At 43.4% G+C, this 23,262-nt stretch overlaps 1 protein-coding gene across 2 annotated transcripts in view; it reads left to right on the top strand.

The window, feature by feature from the left end:
* KHDRBS2 (KH RNA binding domain containing, signal transduction associated 2) overlaps positions 1 to 23,262 on the top strand; it is a 789,727-nt gene that overhangs the window by 740,883 nt on the left and 25,582 nt on the right. The gene's annotated exons all lie outside the window — the stretch shown is intronic.

The raw sequence follows: 23,262 nt of genomic DNA, 5'->3' as shown, positions 1-23,262 counted from the left end.
TTGGAATCTAAATTTCCATTTACTGGGGAAAACCAACTTTCTTGAGATTCAACAAGCATGAAAGTAATTTCAGGCTTTCATACTTCAGTCTGTAAATCAGAACTCAGGTGCATAGAACAAAGGTCATTTCAGACCCACGCTATCATTGTGTGGGGCAGGCATTCATGTGTCAAAAAGAATAAATGAGTGGAGAAAATCTTTCAATGGTGATTAAAAAACCAAGTGTTGTCTTGCACAAAGAGAGTGCAAAGAGCCTGAAAAGATAGTGCCATAACATGTTGATGTCCTTAGAATTATATGAATTTTAAATGATGCAAATAAGATATAAGAAGTGTTCTAGAGTCCTAGTGGGAGTAAATTTCATTTTTAAAATAATGTTTTATGTTTTCCCTAATTACCATTACCCTTAGTCAAAATGCAATATTATTATGGAAAAATAATACATAAAGATAGAAGATGTTAGGATTTATAACTATCATTTTTACATGGTTCTTGCCATTTTAAATGCACTGCATGATGATAGATTACTTACAGGAAAACAGTGAGCACATTTGTTACAGTGCTTTACATTTCAGGAATTTCACATTGTCTCTCAATAACACTTGAAAGAGTCTGAGAGCAAAACAGCTGATCTGTGCATTTTGGTTTCTTAGTTTTTGGGTTTTTCTCTTCACTTCTGCAGAGTAAACAGAACAAAATGCAAAGATAAAAACCAGTGGTATCATTGTTCACTGTATTCACTCGCTATTTTGTATCGATTGCCCAACTAGTAATTCATTACATTTCTCCTTGGACTTTACAACAATTTTGTACTACCACCAGTCAAATTGAGTTGAAAGCTCTGTCACATGCAGCTGCTTACTTTTTTTCTTTTGTGCCTCCCAAAGGAGTATGTTCCTCTATACAACTACAAAAGATAATCAAGGACTTTCTCATTCAAATGCAGTGCTAATATTCCCTGATAAAACATAGAACTGGACTGAGCATGATAATAGTATATTAAATTGTTAGCTTATTGCTTATTCTATATGGTATTTTGAACATTATATATCTTTTTAATGTCCATATTGGAATTCCTGATGTAAAGGTATAAACAAGTGAGAAGAATATATTAGGCTGGATTCCTTTCACTAATAGTTACCTTGTTGATGAAGGGTCAAATCCAAATGCCTATAGTTCAAGCGAAAGTTTGGTCTCAGTGCAAAAGGAGCAGGGAACGTGTTCAGAAAATAGCTCATGATTATCTTTTTCTAAATCTAAACAAAGCTAGCGTCAGTTAAGAGCTATATTGTAGCAGCTTCATGCTGCTTAGGAGGCAATGTAGAGCAGCACAGCCCCATGAGAGGCAATGGGGAATCATTTGTTTCTCGTTGCTACTCACTTCTCACAGTAGTGTCACAGCACTCCAGTGTGCTGAGGTCCTTTTAAGGGTACCGTACAATATTCACATTGTTAGGTGTGCAAACACCTGCACATAATTCACAAGACAAACCTAGATAGTCCAAGAAGGAATTGATTGTATGAAAAACATTCTGAACTGTTGGGGTCCTTCTGAATTCTTTGCAACAATTGCTCCATTATTTTTTTATAGTCAAAAAGAAGAGTGAAAGCTAAGATCTGGCATCTTCTAAGGGGAGCCTTGAGCCTAATAAGGTTAAAAACTACTGGTTTACAGGAAGTAAGAACTCAGAGCCATCTCTTAGGATAAGGCAGGTTACTCCCCAAAGCTAAGTACAAACGTTCAGCAAGCTCAAGGAGGAGTCAGTCTAATTTACATGGGTTTCTGTAAGCTACCTAGGTTAGACTGGTAGTGAACAGAACACATGTTCACCCTTTGGTGGGGGTTGCAGGGGGAGGCATTTAGGTTGTCTGCAGTGGCCAAGTCCAGCATGTTGGGGGCACTCCTCCTTGACTTCTAGCATGCACCATGAGCTTCCTGTACTGCCAGAGATTGTTGAGAGCAGCTGAGTACCCGGGCCACTCATGATTGGCTGCCAAGCATGGTCAAGCATACTCTCAACCCTACTTGCCCCAGCTTGGATGCTCAGTGTCCATCTTCCTCCCCCTCTGCTCACCCCTGCCCCCCCCCCGGGTAGTCCAGGAGCCTGAAACTGCAGGCCAAAAAGGCCTTGCAGCACCCCAGGTGCCCATGGCCCAGGTACCTGCCAGCAGTGGCCGAATTGTGGAGGGTAACAGGGTTGCCTCCACTCAGACCCAGTCCCAATGTTCTGCTCCATACCATCCTAATCCACCAGAGGCGGGCTGTCCCCACCAGCTCCTGCTCAGGGTGTGGTCCATGCTGGGGCCCTGATGGCAGGATGCCTGGCTGCATACCTGACTCTAGCCACTGAGATGTGATGTACAGGAGCCAGGGGCAGGTCTGTGGGGCTGTGACTGAGCATGGCGGCATAAGGGTCCCTGGCTGGGTGTGTGGCAGCCTAGGCTGGCTCTATGGGGCTGCGCCTGAGCACAGGGATTCTTCTGGGCTCAGTGTCAGGTGTGTGTGTACATTATGGGGTGCTTCATGACAGGGTGTGGGGACTCAGATGTCCAGGTACCAGAGCTCATGGAGGGGACACAGGTGCCTCTCTTCCTCCCCCCTGTTGCCTGTCTGCTGCTGACAGATGGTCAGAGATGACAGGGTCAGGGAAAGGGGCTCTGCTGTCTCAGATCTGGGAGAGCTTGGGGGTGGAGCCTACTGGGCACTCTGCCAGAGGAACCAAGTGCAGGCTGAGTGCCAGCGCGCCTCCCTGCAGGGATGGAGGGGTAGCAGGGGGCCATACAGGAGGCTCGGTTGCTGGCTAAGAATGATCTAACTTGAATTGATGAGGGATCTGGTATGGAAGTCCAAATCACTGGGGTAACCTAAATCAATGAAATTTGAATGCCCATTGATCCAGATCTTTCTTAGATTGGGTTCTGCCATTTTTAGACCAATCTATGTGCACCGAACTTCTGTGGGTTTATATAAATTTCCAATCATCTAGAGTGGTATAAGTGTAATGTCTGTATCTGTAAGTGTGCCAGCTGCAATCCACAGACTAATGTATGATTTAAGTCCCCAGTGGGACTCAGTTCTTGCACCCCACAATTCAAGAGACTGCTACTCTGAATGATCCTTGTGTACAAATTAAAGTAGAAGAGAAACCTCCTAAATTCCTTGATCAAACCCCTTCAGCTTCCCACAAAACCTTGTTTCCAGCCTTACCCAGATTAATTTAATCAATTTAATTTCAGATGCCCATATGTTCAGTAGAGAAATTATTTGAAACTGTGTTTCATTTCTTTGTATAGCATTCAGGTGAATAAAATAAAGTTTTACATTTCTTTATCCATTTCTCTTTATTTAATAAAATCATAGACCAAATTGTATCAGGGCAAGTAAATTTAATTCAGAGGTCATGGTCACAAATGCATTTTCATGGAGCAAGAACTGGCAGATAGATTTCTTTGTGAAGAAGCGGTACACCCGGCTTGTATAACAAAGTGTATAACAAAGTGAGAAAGTGAGCAATACTGCTGAACCCTTTGCCAAGCTTTGCTACTACAAAAGGAGTGAGGTGCAAAATTGAAAAATGATCTTAAAGACATGCCCTCTGAGAATGTCACTGGTCTGAGGAGAACCAAAGCTGGTAGTCATTCTTAGCTGTTTATAAAGAGCTAAAAAGTGGTTCTTAGCTCTTTTTTTACTCATAGATGCCAACGTGCTTTTCAAAGAGGGTAAGAATAATCCCTACCTCAGATATGGAGAATTTTAGGAACAGAGAAGTCAAATGCCTTGCCTAAGGTCACTCAGTAGGTCAACAGCACTCAATAGAATGTAGACAGGAGTAGCAAGGCATCTTAGTCTGAAGTTAGGCAAAAGCAGGGCAGGGTAGACTATTTCATAGCATCTGACCAAGCAGGCTGTAGCCTGTGAAAGCTTATGTCTCTGAATGAGTCAGACCATAAGGTACCGACCTGCCTAATAGAATGTAATCAGCAAAGAAGCAAGTAACAATGAAAAGTTGTTTTAAAATATGAAACTCAGGAGGCACTTGAGTTTTGTATGGGGAAATGTAGAAAACGTTTGAGTTACCATTGTTCTGGAGAACGAAGGTACCAATACAGTTGATTAATGCTTTACCTACTTGGCCCCCTTGTACATCAGTAGGAGTACTCACAAGGATAAGGTAGACAGTGTGTAAGAACAGGACATCTCAAACACTTCTGTTTGCTTGTGTAATTGTATCCAAGGAACGTGTTTCTGATGTGTTTTTGTATCCTGCATTACTTAGTCTGACATTTACTATCACTGTACTAGGTGTCTGATGCTTTATGTTTCTCAAGGGCAAGGAACGGGAATGTTATATCATGTGAAAGGGCAAAACACTCCTGAAGTGCAATACTACCCCACTGGGTTTTGACCCTAAAATATCTCAAAATATCATGCTTTATACTTGTAATAATTCTAGATCTAAAAAGGCTGGAAATGTTATTTTAAGTCTCTTGCATGGGTAATTTTAAAGTCATTAGTTATAGTTCTGCTCCTTTGAGGCCTCTAAATTTGGATTTATGATAACAGAGACATCTAACTTTACAACACTGTCTATTAAATAGTCCTAAAAATATTTTTTAAACACTTGTAAAATGATTTTTATATAACACTATTTTTGTATAAAGCTTTAATCAGTACTTGTTTAGGGTGACTCACTACAGTTTGGGATATGTCTCCTGTCCTAAACTCATGAAAATAAAGTCTATAAAACCCCACATTATTGCATGTCATCTTTTCTCACTCTTGCTGCAAATATACTACTAACGGGAATGGTAATATTTCCTATTATTATTGGATTGTCTTACACATTAACTGTTTAGACTGAAATTTTCTAGCCTCTATGTCTGCTTTGAGCTGAAGTTTTTTGGAAAATTTCAGCCAAAGTAGTTCACTTGTTTCCATGAAGGAAGCTAAGGGTAATGTTTTGTCCATCTCCAAAAACTCTAAAGATCTTGAGACCTCAATAAATAGTTCTAGCATCCGCAAAGCAAGATCCTGAATTTTATTCGTGGGTGGCCTTGAAGATAGAATGAATCATTGACCATTTCTGTGAAAATACACCAGGTTCTAAGTATTTGAAAAACCAAAGTGTACAGGTGCTTAACAGAGACTTCTTTAATTTTAATAGCTAAACTTTCCAAAAACTTCACACTCACTGAGCCTGCTTGACCCTCTCACAGCTTCTGATGCCAACTAGACTGTGTAAATGTTGTCCTCACAGAGCAGCTCGACACTCACTGTGCCAACTCCTCTGCTGACTAACTTGTTCATGTGCCATGCTTAAGTTTATTCTAGCCCAGCATGACAAGGTCATAGAAGTAATTTCTCAGTAACTGCTACTCCTAGCTGCTTGAGGCCAAAGTGGATTTGAGCACTGGAACCTTTGTTCCAAGAGAAATCTTGTTTTCCCTGTGCTGTCAAGTGGCACAGAGGCATTCTACAGGTAACCATTCAATTCAAATGTAGGGGGAACAAAAGCTGGATCAGAAAGGAAAGTTATTACAGAAGATGCAAATGGGACTGGTTGGGTGAAGAATTTAGGAATAGGAGCTATGAGGGAAGCCTGGAAGTGAAGCAGTGTATTAGAGTGAGTAAGGAAGGAGAGATGGATCTGATAAGGAGCAGGAAAATGGGGGAGACTGACAGGTCAAGAAAGGGAAATTACGATTGACTATTGGACTAGGAAGAAGGGATAGGTATTAACCAGATACCTAGGGAAAGACTGGGTTGAATCAGCAAGAAAACTTGACATACAGGAGGGAGATATGAAACTGAGATTGGCTTCTAGGAGGGAGAAATAGGGAGTTGTGAAAGTACTGGGACTAAGGCAGAGAGTCTGGAGAGAAAGAGTAGAATTGCCTTGCCAAGGAGATAAAGTCTGGTAGGCAAGAGGAATGAGGCCAGGACAAGGAGGGTAGGGCTAGGATTCAGAGTGAACTAGACAAATTGGAGGATTTGGCCAAAAGAAATCTTATGAGGTTCATCAAGGACAAGTACAAAGTCCTGCACTTAGGATGGAACAATCCTATGCACCAGTACAGGCTGGGGGATGACTGGCTGGGCAGCAGCTATGCAGAAAAGGACCTGGGGGTTACAGTAGACAATAAAATGGATATGAATTAGCAGTGTGTCCTTGTTGCCAAGAAAGCTAACAGCATCCTGGACTGCATTAGTAGGAGTGTTGTCAGCAGATTGAGGGAAGTGATTATTCTGCTCTATTCTGCACTGGTGAGGCCACATCTGGAATAGCATGTCCAGTTTTGCCACACTATAGAAGGACGTGGACAAGTTGGAGGGAGTCCAGATGAGGGCAACAAAAACCGGTGAGGGGGCTGGGGCACATGACTTATGAGGAGAAAAAGGGTAACTGGGTTTAGTCTGCAAAAGAGAAGACTGAGGTGGGATTTGATAGCAGCCTTTACCTATCTGAATGCTCATTCCACAGAGGCTGGACTTAGACTGTTCTCAGTGGTGACAAATGACAGAACAAGGAGCAATGGTCTCAAGTTGCAGCAAGAGAGGTTTACGTTGGATATTAGGAAAAAAACTGTCTCACTAGGAGGGTGGTGAAACACTGGAACGAGTTCCCCAGAAAGGTGGTGGAATCTCCATCATTGGAGGTTTTGAAGGCCCGGCTTGACAAAGCTCTGGCTGGAATGATCTCGTTGGGAATGGTTCTCCTTTGAGTAGGGAGTTGAACTAGATGACCTCCTGAGGTCCCTTCCAACCCTAATTTTCTATGATTCTAAGGAACCTCCAGTGCCAAAGAGACAAGATAGGACCTGGGACAGGTGGGAGAGAAACCAACAAGTTCAAAACTGTAAGAGGAGAAATAAGCAGAATAGCTGTGTGTACCAAAACAAGCTCCTTCCAAACCACTGAAAGGAACTGAAGTTCTGGAGGCTTATGGTTCCACTGCTGTCACCAAACACTTGTGAAAAAAACATTGGAAGAATGTCTCTCAACTCTGTAGTGCTGATCAGCCAGCTATGTCTATTAGCTATTTCATTGGCTCAAGTGGCAGAAGGCAGTGGATATGGACACGTAAATTTGGAGAACAATTTCAAAGGGCAGCAGATTTTATGTTTTAACTGTTATATGTGGAAAAGCTGAGAAGGACACAAAGGCCATGACCAGATGAGCGTGGGAGTATGGTGTGCAAATTTGCAGTGTGGCAGTAAAATTTGCTACCAGGATTTCCAGGTAGCAAGAAAAAGCAGCATAACACATGCAAAAAAAAAAAGCGTATGTTGGCACAAATGGAGCCTGGGCTGTTCAGAGCAATTGTCTGGCTGCTGGCCTGGCCTCTGTCCTGCCATGCTGCTCCAGCATACCACCAGTATACCAAGTAAGACTGCTGGAGCCAGTACACAGGTGCTGGCCCCAGCTTCCAGCTCTTCTTGGTTGAAGAGTCAGGAGGAGCCAGGCAATAGTAGTTGCCCACTGTGGGACAGTTTTTCCTGTAATGAAGCACATGTGCCTGGGCTTGCGCTGAGGCAATTTGTGCTGCTGCAAGTGCATGCCCTTGCCCATCTGGATACAGCCAAAAGTAGCAAATTAGCTCCATCTTTAGCTCTAGATGAACAGTGTTAAACATGAAGCAGTTTTGATGCATTTATATTATTCCTAGCTTGAAGGCAAGTAACAAATAGAACATAATAGTTGCCACTGTTTCCCTTTTGAAATGGCTCCATATATACATGGTGGTAGGTATAAGAGAGTGGTTCTCAACCTTTTTAGACTCAAGTCACCCTCAGAAAATACCAGCTCTTAGTTCTGACTTGTTTTTTTGACTACAGAAATTTTTCTGTTGCGAAGAAGTCAGGAAGACCAAAGCAGGTTAGAATGTTTTTAATACTATGGATTCCTATTTGAAAGCTCTTGGTTTATCTTGTGAATCATGTTTGCAGACCTAAGAACGCTAACATTTGAATGGCACCCTGCATCTCAACGCACCCGAGGATACTGCAGCACCTTGGTTGAGAATCACTGAACTAATGGCTCCAATCCCATTGATGAATCTTTTTTTATCATGATATCATGCTATTTGATAGGGGTTTTTTTCTCAGTTAGATTTAAAAAATAAAACTTAGCATAATCATCTGCCCAAACCCTACCTCCAAAGCCCTGTGTTATAATAATTTTATTAAAGATCCAAATAAAACACTCGGAATTTTAGAAAGGCCAGAGTTAAAGTTGTTTGTATTTGTGCAACTATTGAGCCCCCTTGCTGATTTACATATCGATATAGTCTTTAATTATATGATCTGATACCTTTTATTAGAGCAACTTAAATAGTTGGAAAACAATTATTAAGCAAGCTTTCGGGTTCAAAAACCCTTCGTCAGGCTAAGGAAGTTTCAGCAGTTGGTGTGTGCTCTTCCTGGATGGAATGAAAAGTAAAGAAGCCAGAGGCTGGTCTCTGGCTTGTTTACTTTTCATCCATCCAGGAAGAGCACACACCAACTGCTGAAACTTCCTTAGCCTGACGAAGGGTTTTTGAACCCGAAAGCTTGCTTAATAATTGTTTTCCAACTATTTAAGTTGCTCTAATAAAAGGTATCAGATTCACCCAAAGAACCTTGTCTGCCTATGTCCTTAGACCAACACGGCTACAACCTACACCCCTGTATGATCTCATACCAGCTTTTTTATTACACAAGACCATCCTTCATTCAGTGCACAAAATGGACCTATTCTGGAAATGAATAAGAATTGTGTAACAAAGGAAGGTGTTATCTAATAGAACCACTCCCTCGTTTATTTGCAGAAGTTGGAAAATATCCAGTCAATGAGACAGGAGGTTGCAGATAAAGAAGCGACAGTTTAAATATGAGGGTTAAAACATTTGAATTCTGGCATGAATTCTATCCCTGATTCTACTGCAATTCCTGTGTGGAGCTAAGCAATTTGCCTAAACTAAAAGATCACTGATCACTGATTGTGCTTTCCTCGTTTTCTGGGTGCCTAACTTAGGAACTTTTGTACTTAAAATTCATAGATTCGTAGATGGTAAGGCTGGAAGATCTTGAAAGATCATCAGGTCCAGCCCCCTGCACCAAGAAGGAAAGATAACTGGGTTCAGGCAACCCCAACAAGGTGACTGTCTAGTCTCCTCTTGAAGATTTCTAGGGTAGGTGATTGTACCACCTCTGGGGAGAGCTTACTCCACTGTCTGGACACCCTGACTGTGAAGAAATTTTTCCTAATGTTGAGCCTGAATCAATCTCCCAGGACTTTGTCGCCAATACTCCTAGTTGTCCCCTCGGGTGCCCTGGTGAACAGTTGCTCACCAAGCCCTTGATGTAGTGCCTTAGTGCAGTGGTAAGCTGCTACCGGGTCCCCTCTCAGCCTTCTTTTACTCAGGATCAAGAGTCACAGATCCCTTCGGCCAGGGGTGAGCAATTATTTTGGGTAGTGGGCCGCTTACTGAATTTCGGCAACCCATCGAGGGCCACATGACAGGCAGCCCAGGGCAGATTAATATTAATTTTCTAAATTTGTAGGGGCCCTGCAGTCTGGATAGAATGGCCTTCATTAACTAGCCTGCCAGCTGAACTAATTGTCCACCCCTGACTTCAATAGATGGTATATCGATGAATACCATAGGAAGTTCAAATTCGCTGATGACACCAAGATCTGGGGTGAGGTGGGCACACTAGAAGGGAAGGACAGGACACAGCTGGACCTGGACAGGTTACAGGGGTGGGCAAATGAGAATAGGATGTGATTCAATACTGACAAGTGCAGGGTACTCCACTTGGGCAGTAAGAACCAGCAGCATACCTATAGGCTGGGGAACTCCCTTCTCAAGAGCACAGTGGCAGAAACAGATATTGGAGTCATTATTGATTCCAAAATGAACATGGGCCGCCAATGTGAGGACACTGTCAGTAAGGCACCTTGTCATGCATCCACAGATGCATCACAAGCAGGGCCAAGGAGGTGATCCTCCCCCTCTATGCAACACTAGTCAGGCCACAGTTGGAGTACTGTGTCCAGTTCTGGGCACTGCACTTTAAGAGAGATGTGACCAGCATCGAGAGGGTCCAGAGGAGGGCCACTCACATGATCCAGGGGCAGCAAAGCAGACCATATGAAGAGAGGCTATGGGACCTGAACCTGTTCAGCCTTCACAAGAGAAGGTTGAGAGAGGACCTGGTGGCCATCTACAAACTTACTGGGGGGACCAATGGGGAATGGGAGAGACCCTGTTCACCCATGCAACTCCGAGTAACAAGGAATAATGGTCATAAGTTGCTTGAGAGTAGGTTCAGGCTGGACTATTTCACAGTAAGGGCAGCTAGGATCTGGAACCAACTTCCAATGGAAGTGGTGCTAGCTCCTACCTTGGGGTCTTTAAGAGGAGGCTTGACAGGAGGGGTGGTCATTCCTTAAGGATATCATTCTTTGGGCTCAAAGTGAGATAATCCCATGGCAGAGGAAAGTGGGCAAAGGGGCAAGGAAGCCCCTTTGGCTAACCAGGGTCATCCAGGACACCTTAAGGGCAAAAAAAGTAGCATACAGGAAGTGGAAGCAGGGGGTAGCTAGCAAGGAGGAGTACACTTCCTTGGCCCGCACCAGCAGGGAGTCAGTCAGGAAGGCCAAGGCAGCTCTAGAACTCAGGGTAGTAGCAGGGATTAAAGACAATAAAATGTCCTTCTTTACATACGTTGGGAGCAAAAAGAGGGTGCAGGGTAGCATAGGACCTCTACCGGATGGGCAGTAGGGCTTAGTGACAGATAGCAGGGACAAGGCAGAGCTCTTCAATGAGTTTTTTGCCTCTGTCTTCTTATATAGGAATCTAGACAAACCCTCAATACACATCACGGACATCAACAAGTGGAACATCAGCCGACCAACGGTCAGTGCCAACACGGTAAAAGGACACTTGGAGGGACTGGACGTGTTCAAATCACCAGGACCAGAGGGACTTCACCCATGGGTAATGAAGGAATTAGCGAGTGCCATAGCCGAATCACTAGCAAGGATATATGAGCACTCATGGTGCTCGGGTCAGGTCCCAGAGGATTGGAAGAGGGCCAATGTCATCCCAATCTTTAAGAAGGGGAGGAAGGAAGAGCTGGGGAACTATAGACTGGTCAGCCTTACCTCTATCCCAGGGAAAATACTAGAAAAAATGATCGATTAACACATCTGTGGGAGCCCGCTGGCTAATGTGATGCAGAGAGGTAACCAGCATGGGTTTATAGTGGGCAGGTCCTTCCTGACTAACCTAGTTTCTTTTTATGACAAGGCCACCAAATGTTTAGATGCAGGTGTCAAGGTGGATAGACTATCTATCTGGACTTCAAGAAGGCCTTTGACACAATATCCCATGCCATCCTTATTAATAAACTGGGGAGATTTGCCATGGATGATTATATGGTAGAATGGGTAGCAAACTGGCTCAGCGGTCGCACTCAGAGGGTGGTGGTGGATGCATCAGAGTCAACCTGGAAAGATATGTGCAGGGCTCAGTTCTGGAGCTGGTGCTGTTCGACATCTTCATCAGTGATCTGGATGAGGGGGTGGGAAGCACCCTGTCCAAATTTGCGGATGACACTAAAATATGGGGTGAAGCTAACACCCTGGAAAGGAGGAACCAGATCCAGGCTGACCTTGACAGGTTGGGGAAGTGGGCGGATAACAGGATGCAATTCAATAAAGACAAGTGCAAGGTGCTGCACCTGGGGAGGAAAAACTGCCATCATACCTACAGGCTGGGGGGCGACCTCCTCAGTACTACTGAGGCAGAAGAGATCTTGGACACTGTTGGCTCCAGGATGAACATGAGTCGTCAATGTGATGAAGTAGTTGGCAGAGCCAATCGCACCTTGTCGTGCATCCGTAGGTGCTTCACAAACAGGTCCAGGGAGGTGATTCTCCCTTTCTACGTGGCACTGGTCAGGCTGCAGCTGGAGTACTGTGTCCAGTTCTAGACGCCGCAGTTCAAGTAGGATGCAGACAACTTGGAGGGGGTCCAAAGAAGAGCCACTCATCTGATTGGAGGCCTGCAGAGAAGGCCTTATGAAGGCAGGCTAAGGGACCTTAACCTTTTCAGCCTCTCCAAGAGAAGGTTGAGAAGGGACCTTGTGGCAGTGTACAAATTCATAAGGGGGGAGCAACATGAAGTAGGCACCCCCTGGAATGACAAGAAACAATGGACATAAGCTATTGGAGAGTAGGTTTAGACAGGACATTAGAAAAAAATATTTCACAGTCAGGGTTGCCAGGATCTGGAATGGGCTTCTAAGGGAGGTGGTGCTTGCCCCATCCTTGGGTGTCTTCAAGAGGAGACTGGACAGGCACCTGGCTGGGAACACAAAGGTGACCCTGTTTCTTGCCTGCCAGGGGAAGGGGGTCGGACTAGATGGCTCACTGAGGTCCCTTCTGACTATGAATCTATGAATATCACCATTCACCAACTGTGAGCTGGCTGTGTCAACCAATGTTCAGCTCACAGCTCCATTGATAAGCATTCCTTTTTACCTGTGGGAAGTGGCACTGGTCTGGGATCAATGGGACATGAGTTATAGTTTTTTACTTTACTGACTGGTATTAAAAAGAGTTCCTTTCACAGCCAGTATGATTATAGGATTCTATGCAGTTACAACCCAATCTCTGTTATGGCAGACACATGCCTCAGCCATTCTTTCCTTGAGAAACAATATGCTAAATATGTGTACTTAGATATATGTTGCCTGTAAAATGAGGATGCTAAAGGTTAGAAAACTCACTGATTTGGTGTATTACACATCTTCCTGTCATGACATATTCACACACAACAAAAGCCTAGTCCTTCTGTTACCCATTCAACTTAATCTTTTATCTCAAACAACAGAGGTCTGTGCTGCTGACAATGTGGGTAGAAAGAAAAGTATTAAAGTAGCACATAATAGAATTTGCTGGTTTTAGAAACCTACATTAAAATAAAGCCAGCATAACAAAGCCAAACACCCAAAATACAGAAACACCAAAATTAAGGTCACTTGTGCACCCTGAATTTTGGCCTCCTGTGTATCATTATGATGCAGCATCTAATTGGATATTCACAGGCTATATTTTACAGTATCCATATCTCCCCCTGTGCATAGGATGGTCATTTACAGGGAATGAGTCAGTTCTGGGTGACATAGGTGCTTCCTTGTAGTTGCTTTATCTTACTTGTTGCAGTATTTTGAAGATGTAGACTGAGTCAGAGGACCACAGCAGGAGACAGGCTTCTCCTATGATTAAAACAGTTGACTTTTTTAAAAACAGTTGATCACTCGTATGATCAGGGGGCAGCAGAGCGGGCCCTATGAGGAGAGGGCAGGTCCTACAAGGAGAGGCTATGAGACCTGAACCTGTCCAGCCTCCACAAGAGAAGGCTGAGAGGGGATCTGGTGACCGTCTATAAACTGGCCAAGGGAGACCAGCAGGCAATGGGAGAGTCCCTGTTCCCCCGAGCACTACTGGGAGTAACAAGGAATAACGGCCATAAATTGATGGAGAGTAGATTCAAGCTAGATATCAGGAGGCAGTACTTCACAGTCAGGTCAGCGAGGATCTGGAACCAACTTCCAAGGGAAGTGGTGCTTGCTTCTATCCTGGGCGTCTTTAAAAGGAGGCTAGATAGACACCTTGCCAGGGTCATTTGATCCCAGCATTCTTTCCTGCCCATGGCAGGGGGTCGGACTTGATGATCTGCTCAGGTCCCTTCCAAACCTACCAACTGTGAAAATATGACTTTCAACTGGCTTAAGAGAACTGGATTCCAATCCTTTTTGCCTGTCAGAAATGTTTGACTGTACTTAAACCCAACTTTTTACATGTATATACTGATTGTATTGGCTGTCTGCCCTGATTTAAACACTTATGGCATCATTTTCTAAAAAGGCACAGGTGCACACGAAGTCAGCGAGAGCTGGGACTGTTTGCCATGTTTAGAAATGACACAATGTGCTCTGGAGGTCTTATCCCAAAGTTGAGACTCTGATAAGTCCTGTTCTGATGAAGACTCTGCCATTGACTCATTCAGTGGCCTTGGGCAAGTTACCCTGTCTTTCTGCAGTTAATGAAGATAATAGTACAATAAATTTCTCCTAAAATAAAATAATCAGAGGATGTGTCATTTTTTACCATATCAGTGGTTATTAGATTTAATCACTGCTAAGTACTCTGAAAAATCAGGCCTTCTTAGAATCTGAGGTCATTTAGTGAGATATGCAAATTGAGAGAGACATTTTCAAATATCAGCCTTAATCTCCCTCTACTCCAGCTGACCATGTGTGAAACCTCACCCTATCACACCAGGGTGTTGTGAAAACACGTTCATTAATGTTTGCAATACTCAGATACTACAGCAATGAGTCATAGTGAAGCCCTCGAGGAAATGAAGACGTCCATGTTCAGTAGAGGGCTAGTATGGAGAGAAGTAAATCATACTTTAGGTCACACAGTGAAAGGGGAAGACAAAAATACATGTTTGAGCATCTGTCTCACTCTCTCTGGATTGGGTCTTGCAAATAAAACTGCATCCCAAAACAGACAGATTCAAACTTATAAACTTTTAACTGCTGTTATTTTTCCAACTAGTTAACTTGTAGGGATTTTTGTAATATGCATATTTTGCTATCATATTTGATACAAAGATTTAAATATTATGGATTGTAATCATTTAGGAACAAACCCACAGAGGAAATAGGCTGCATTCTCAGGGAAGTGCAGTCAGGGCTAAAGAACAGCATTTTTCTCTTAAGCTAACATCATGCATTTAGCATAGGGCCACCCTACAACTAGTGTTTGTGGGTAAAGAGGGAAGTAGCTCAAATCTCCACAGTACTACCAACAGCCCCTCCACACTCCTTAGTCAACCACACACCCCTCCTTTGTATTCTAGCACAGAAAAATGGACACAGGGATCAAGAAAGGGCAAAGTCAAGTTTGGTAATTACTCCATTTCCTGCCCCTACCTGCTGTGAAAATACTATATTCATAGTTTTATAATTTTGTAGTTTCATAGTTGGTAGGTTTGGAAGGGACCTGAGCAGATCATCAAGTCCAACCCCCTGCCATGGGCAGGAAAGAATGCTGGGATCAAATGCAACTGCAACCTGACCAATGTCGCATAGAGGGGGAGGATCACCTCTTTGGACCTGCTCGTGATGCATCTATGGATGCATGACAAGGTGTGGTTAGCCTTGCTGACTGTCCTCACATTGGTAACCCATGTTCATCTTGGAATCAATGACACCAAGATCCTTTTCTGCCTCTGTACTGATGAGAAGGGAGTTCCCCAGCCTGTAGGTATGCTGCTGGTTCTTTCTCCCTAGGTGTAGTACCCGGCACTTGTCAGTATTGAATCCCATCCTTTTCAATTCCTCCCACCTCTGTAACCTGTCCAGATCTAGTTGTAGCCTGTCCCTCCCTTCTGTCATGCCCACCTCTCCCCGCATCTTAGTGTCGTCCGCGAATTTGAACAAGGTGCTTTTCACCCCATCGTCCAAGTCGCTGATGAAGATGTTGAACAGTGCGGGCCCAAGGACTGTTATATTTTCTCTCTCCCTGTAGGGAACAACTGCTTTCAAATCAGTGTCCTTTACTGGGTGCAGTCTCCAAGGGCAAATTTTGGGACTGATTACATCATTTCCAGTACGTCAGCCTGAATAAGGTGAATTTTAAATTAAATTAATTTTGTATGTCCAGGTTTTGTCCAGGACTCTCGGCCCCATGTAAGATTTAACACCTCTTATTATTTCCACACTAACCAGGAATAGGAAGTAGAGTTAAAATAGAATATTTTTCTATATTTAGCATCAGTATAGGGATTCTGACAACCATTAGAAAATGTTGACTCTCTAAAAGCAACCACTGCCCCAGAAATCTCCCAAAAGACAGCATTTAGGCAATATCAGAGCTCTAGGTAGGATGGATAAGCTACCAAGGCTGTTTAAGCTATCACATCTTTCAATCCAGGAAAATCCATGACATATTTTGCAAGATATCTGTTTCCATATAGAGCTTGGGATAAAACCCAGATCTCCTTATTTCCTGTCAAACAGTTTATCCACTGTAGCTTACCTTCTTAAAATAACTTAAATGAGAGATCCACATTTGAGTGGATTAAGTGATTGTGTGATTTAAGGGAATTGAGGGATTTTACCCTAGCATAACCAATTAGGCTACTTATTTCAAAAAGCAAGGGCATATACAAGCAACCACCTGTCACCCCAGAATTGTGTACTACTCCATCACAATTAATTAGGTTAATTAAACACATTGATATTTTGGGCCACTAGCATTTTTACATATCAAAGTATTTTGCTGAGGTGACTACCATATTTACCCAAATCCAAGACTGTTCAATTTAAGATGCCCACAATAATTAGATTCTGTATATGAAAAATTATAACTACAACCTCCCACCACCACCATTGCAGTACAGAAAGCAGTGGAGGGTCAGGAGTGCATAGCCCCCCTCCTTTTGCCCCCTCATGCCTATGCCTGCCCCCCTCCAACCATTTGCTCACCTTGCTGCCTATCCCCGCAGCCACTTGCCCTGCCCCCCCACACTTGATTGCCCTCTAATCATGCTTCCCAAACCTTGCCCCCCCAGCCACTTTTCCCCTCCCCTGCTGCCTGTCCTTCCCAAACTCTGCTCCCCACCAGAACTAAAGGTAATCAACCAATGGGTGGGTTGGGGGTAGGCTGTGAAGCCTCCCCCTTGCTTACCTTGAGCCACATGCTATGGGTCTTCCCTGAATGCTCCTCAGTCACTGTGCGGTCTCCCCTGCCCTCCCTCCACTGTGTGCCCCCTCTTCTGCAACACAAGTAACCCTAGCCCAGGGTAGGCAGCTGTTCAGCTTTGGCTTCAGAGTCACAGTAGCTAGCTGACTGTCAGCTAGTACTTGAATCCAAGATGAGGTTTTATCCCCCATGTTGACTGGGGAGGGAGTAAAAACTTATCTTGGATTCAGGTAAATACAATAATATTATTATTCCCATATTACACACCAGGAACTGAAGCAAAAAGGTGAAGTGATTTGCCCAATATGACACAGAAGGTTACTGAAAGAGCTCATGGCCCCCTGAGTAGCCATGTATTGGGTACATTTATTTGAAATTTACCTGGTAGCTTTACTAAGAAAGAATCACATGGCAATTTAACACTAAGTAGGGTACACTCTTTCTCCAAATGACTTCAGAGTCTAGCTATTGCTGTTTCTGTCGCTGAGGTAAGGTTTAGCTTCCATTTAGCAGGTAAATGTTTAGACACTACAGCTCCTAAACAGTTACTGGCACTGACATATGATTTTCATTTCTTTCAAAACCAGATTTGTAATTAACAGCAAGGCCATATATAGTGCTTTATACATGAATATACCCATGAAAATCAATAGAACACTTTCTGGGTTGGGATACTTAATATGAGAAAGGCTAGCATAATGTATTCTTTAATTTGTGCTATGAGGGTGCATCTACACACGGGCTTTACTGCAGAGTAGACTAATTAGCCCTGCAGTAAGGCACCATCATCTACCCATGCAACAGTATTACGGTGCAGTCAATTAATTAACTCCACTGTCAGGTAAAGTAATATCTTAAGGCACAGAAATTTCCTGCACTTAAATGCATGTGTGGATACTGACCATGGGCATAAATTGCATCTAGTCAGCACAGCCAGCTAGGGACCTGCTCTGCCCAGCTCAAATTGCTTCTATTACAGGCACACATGTAGATGTTGCACCTGGGAGCAGTTTCCTCCAGGTTATAAACACCACCAGAGTTTATTGTGTTGCATTAATTGCACATGTAGATGCACCCAGGTAGATCAAAACTAGTTCAGAATTTAATATGCCAAACCTTGTAATATTGTTCATACGGGTAGTCCTCAGTGGTGCAAGTAGTCACATCAAGTTCAGTGGAATTAGTTTTGTGATGAATTATTGCCTTGGCAAATGAACATAAAGTTGAGTATCAGAGCCCTGAATACTAATCTCCCTAGCATTAGCAATACTACTGTAGGCATATGGATAATTTCTATTTTAGTTTCTCCATCGGTAAAATAACAATGAAAGTACTAGTATACCACTCATGGATGTGTTGTTAGTACTGTCTGTTTAGCACTGAGAGGGTTTTATGTGAAAGCATGTGTTGTTATAGGGATTAACATTCCTAAATTTAGACCAGATAGCAGCAAAATGGAACCTGTTCCAATACCAAAGTTCCCAATGTAGACATTCCTTTTCAACCTTAAACCTTTCCAAAGCATAGGTAACATTTCTATGATTTCCGCCTAGCACCAGGTAATGTTGCTAAGCACTGCTGCACTGAGGGACATTTAACTACTGTTCTGAAGCAGAGATGGCATTATTTCCTGGGAGCTGAAATTGCACATTTTCCTTGTAAATGTTGTGTATATTTCCTAAAGTGGAAAATTGCATAAATAATAGATTAACACTTGATAGGCTCTGATGCTTGGAACCTGAACCTTTGGATTGAGCCCTTGGTAATGAGAATTTTAAATGAAAAGGATTTTCAGTGTAAGTAGCTGCAAGACAAAATCAGAATTGATCTGCATGATACCACCTGAAGCATGTACATATTTGTGTGCCATAGTAACAAATGTAGGGTTCGGTCCTGCAAGAAACTAAATGCCATACTCCTATTAAAAATATGCTGAAAATATGGAAGCTAACTGACTGCAAATATTTATGAGGGGATAAGTCATTGTCCAGTCTACACAGATTTGCAGAGGCAGGGAGAAGACTTGTGATCCCACATGCATTTCCCCAGAAATGGATCCAGGATTTGCAAAAGGGAGGTGCAGTTGCAAGCCCCACTCCCTGGCTTCTCCCCCTCCTCCCCTCCCATGGGGGTAGGCAGATGGTGCTACAGGAGCAGCAGCTGAGGACTAACATCCCAAAGAAGGTAAGAATTCCCCCACTCCCTTCCTCCCCTTCCTCAGAGGCACATCCTCTCCCTTACCCTCCCTTTTCATCCCTTCTCCTCTCTCTCCACCTCCTCTCCTGCTTGCCTCTGCCCAGTGCTGGCCTGGATGGTGAAGGAAGCCCACTCCACCTGGACTGTGCAGGGGCTGCAGTAGCAGTGACCAGGGAACATGTTCCCCCTCCACACTCCTGCTCCCAGGCTGCCAGGGAACCCCTACGGGGAGCAGGCAGGAAGAGGGAACACACTTGTCCAGAGTCTCTATGGCTGCAGTGCCAGGCTGAGCACAACCCTGGGAAGTCCAGCTGGAGCAGGCAGGAGCTCCCCTCACCCCCTGGGTGTTGTCCCAGCATCAGGCAGGAGAGAGGGGTGGGTGGGAGGGGAGATAGAGGGAGAGGGGACAGGACATGCTTTTGAGCATGAAGGGGAAGGGAAGAGGGAGGGATGCTTACCTTCTTGAAGAAGTAAGCCCCTGGTGTTGCTCCAGAGGCCTGGTTGGGAAGCAGGGTGGCCACACCACTGCACCTACTATGGATCTGCCCCTAAGTGAATGTGGGAGTAAGTGGGTCTTTCTTGCCTGTTGGTCTTCTCCTGGAGGAAGAGTGCACAAATGGGTGGAACCTGTCTCAATGCACCACGTGAACCAGTATGATGGACTGGAAATCTTCTACTAGTCAAGATTAGTAGCACATTACTCACTGCCTAGGAGCAAAGGAATTTCAGGGAAAACATTTTGTCTTTTAGAGAAGAATTGCACTAAAGTTCCTACACCTTATGGATAGTAAATGCACCATAAAGCTAGCAGCATAGCAAAGGTGCTCTCTACTTCAAGAATTACATCGATTAAGAGGTAGGGCTTACTATCTGAAAAAAAATCATGGCTAGAGCCCTGCTGTGCTACATGCTATAGAAACATACAGTCCCTATCTTTGAAAGCATATCATCTACAAGCTTCATTTTACAGTTCCTTCACCCATGCCCAAAAATTATATTTGGACAATAAAAGTCTTCTTTATTCATCAATATTTTATGTAGCACAATGGTTTTGCTGTTTCTTTCCCTTTTCCTCTGTTACGCTTTGGAAGGAAGCATTTTAATTGACTCTCACTGAGATATTAAAAAATAAGTGCCTAAAATTAGGCTTGCAGGGGTTTAGGTTGTAGCCGTGTTGGTCTAAAGATATAGGCAGACAAGGTTCCTTGGGTGAATTTGATATCTTTTATTAGACCAACCTAAATGGTTGGAGAATAGTTATTAAGCAAGCTTTCGGGTTCAAAAACCCTTCGTCAGGCTAAGGAAGCTGCAGCAGTTGGTGTGTGCTCTTCCTGGATGGAATGAAAAGTAAAGAAGCCAGGGGCTGGGCTGGGGAGTCAGTTGCCAGGCAGATTGTAATGTATCAAAAATCCAATGTCTATGTTTAGTCCGTGATCTCTAGTATCCAGGAGGTTGATGAAATGGAGCTCATAGGCTCGTCTCTGGGAAGTGTTGTGTAAGTTTCCCTTGAGGATCAGGACTGAGAGATTGGAGAGAGAGTGGCCCTCCTGTGAGAAATGTGCCCCCACCGGTAATTGGGTGTTTCTGTCTTTGATGGATTTCCGGTGTGCGTTCATTCTGGTGCGCAGTTGTTGTCTGGTCTCTCCTACATATCTTCCATCAGGGCATTTGGTGCATTGGATGAGGTATATTACATTCCTGGAGGTGCAGCTGTAAGATCCTGGGATGCTGATGGCTCTGTTGTGGGGTGTAGTAATAGTGGGGGTGGTGGAGATGTGGGGGCAGGTTTTGCATCTCTTGTCATGGCACGGTCTGGATCCTCTTGGTGTGTTCTGGGCTTGAGGAAGTTTGCTTCTGGTGATGAGGTTGGTGAGGTCCGGTGCTTGTCTGAAGGCTAGGATGGGTGGCTCTGGGAAGATCTTTTTAAGAATAGGGTCTTTTTCTAATATGGGTTGCAATTTTTTGAGGATTTTCCGTATAGGTTCAAGGGATGGGTGATAGGTCATAACCAGCGGTGTGCGATTTGTGGGTGTTTTTCTTCTGTACTGCAGCAGTTCTTCACGTGGTATCCAGGTGGCTCTTTCAAACATGCGATCTACCTCTCTGGAGGAGTGTCCTTGCTGGATGAAAGCCTTTTTAAGATTGGTGAGGTGGCGATCCTGGGTGTTCTCTTTAGTACAAATGCGGTGGTATCTGAGGGCTTGGCTGTATATCACAGCTTTTTTGGTGTGTTTCGGGTGATTGCTGGTTCTGTGCAGATATGTATGTTGGTCTGTGGGTTTCTTGTATACTGTGGTCTGTATTTTACCCTTGTGGATACTGATCCTTGTGTCTAAAAAGGGGATGTTGGTGTTGGAGTATTCTAAAGAAAGTCGGATGGAGGGATGGTGACTATTGAATTTCTGGTGGAACTCAATTAGAGATTCCAGGTTATCACTCCAAATGAGGCATTTAAATAAGAGGATTCTTTCACCAAAGTGCTGAGCAACCGGCACAGACTTCAGCTACATCCTCAGAACTTTTGAAAATCAGAACACTTCTGTTTTTGAAGTTTTTGGCCCATGTACACATATTCCCTTACCTCACAGGTGCCTTGTGGGGATAAAAATAAGTATTAAGACTGTGAGGCACTCAGATGTTACAATATTAGGACCAGATAGGTCTTCGCCTAAAAAGCCTTAAGTGGCCTAGGTCCTACATACCTAGGGGACTGCCTCCTTCCTTATATTCCATTATATTCCATTGTATTTCCTAAGGTCAAGCGAGAAAAATGTCTTGCATGTACCATCTGGGAGCCAAATTCACATGGCAAAAACACATGGGAGGTTGTTCTCAGTAGTCACTCCTCAGCTTGGAACTACCTCCCTTGAAGCTCACCAAAGCACAAGCCTAGTATGAGACCTTCACAGGTGGAGTTAATTTTGGGGTAATGTCTGAGGAATTGTCTTATTATTTATTTTATCCATTTTCATGACTTGTTTTTATTGGAAGCAGCCCTCAGCCTTTTTGTGAAGAGAGTGACACAGATATGGCATGACATATTAATCTAGGTCAGTAATTCTCAAGCAAGGATGCTTCAGGTACCTGGAGTGTCACAAGATACTCTTAAGGGTGCTGCATAATATTAGCACTGTTAGTGCAAACACCTACACAGTTCACAAGATAAACCCAAAGATTTCAAATAGGAATTCAGTGCTAATGACATGCTGACCTGATGTGGTCTTTCTGAGTTCTCTGCAACAGCTGTATCATTTTTCTGTACTTAAAAAGGAGTGAAGACTAAGAGCTGGCCTTTTCTGAGGGGCGCCTTGCATCTAAAAGGTTGAGAACAACTGATCTAGGTACACTAAGAATCTGTTTTGGCCTTTATGCTATGCACTTAACTCTCATTTGCCTCAGTGATATTAACATATCTTTTGACCCTACATGGTTTTTAACCCTTCTTGACAGAGCACAATGGTTTTATAAACAGTTTGACACCACTCAGATTGAAATGTAATCCCTTTCTATGGCATCTAAACTGACCAATCAGAAAAAAACTGTATTCTAAAATCTTCACCATTGAAAAATTCGGTGCAGATCAATGGACATTATGTATTAATGTAAGAGGACACAAAACTGAGAGAATGTCAAAAGATAAAAGTGCATCTAGCTTCCCAAAGCATTTGATTTTTTTCTTGTGAAGTCAGACAGCATTGAAATAATAAAGCAGTACTTCCTGCATTTCCCTGTGGTGGCCTCATTCTTTTAGGGAGGGCTGGTTGTTGAAAAAATCAGTCAGAAAAACTACAGCATACAATAGAATACAGGGGTTTTCCATTAAAGAACTTGGTTGTTAAGCTTACCACTGACTTTCTTCCTCTCACAGAGGTTAAATCACGTGTCAAGGACACAAATCTTAAGTAGATCATATTGCTTACTGTATAGTCTTCCAAGTGAAGCAGACAAGAACTCATATATCAATGCATGTGGAGTAGCATCCGACAAGTATTCAAGTAAAATACAAGTGGCATTGTTAAAATATATTATTTTTTTAAATGTCAAGCAATAATCCAGAGAAATAAAAATAAGTCTGTCACCCTCCTAAAATGTTTCTTAATGTGTAGTGACACCATAAAAGCTACCTTTATTTATTACAAATTGTAAAATTGTGGCATTGAGCTAATCAAATTCAAATCAGTTCAACTGCATAATTTTCAGTGAAGAGGTGCTTATGAAACACAAAATGAACTCCAAACTGGAAGGCTCATTGCCTCCTAATCAAAAGCAGTCAGCTTTAAACATCAGCCAGTCAGGTG

Source organism: Alligator mississippiensis, chromosome 1 (assembly GCF_030867095.1).
Source record: "Alligator mississippiensis isolate rAllMis1 chromosome 1, rAllMis1, whole genome shotgun sequence".
NCBI lineage: Eukaryota > Metazoa > Chordata > Crocodylia > Alligatoridae > Alligator > Alligator mississippiensis.
This window is presented reverse-complemented; position numbering and strand designations above follow the sequence as displayed.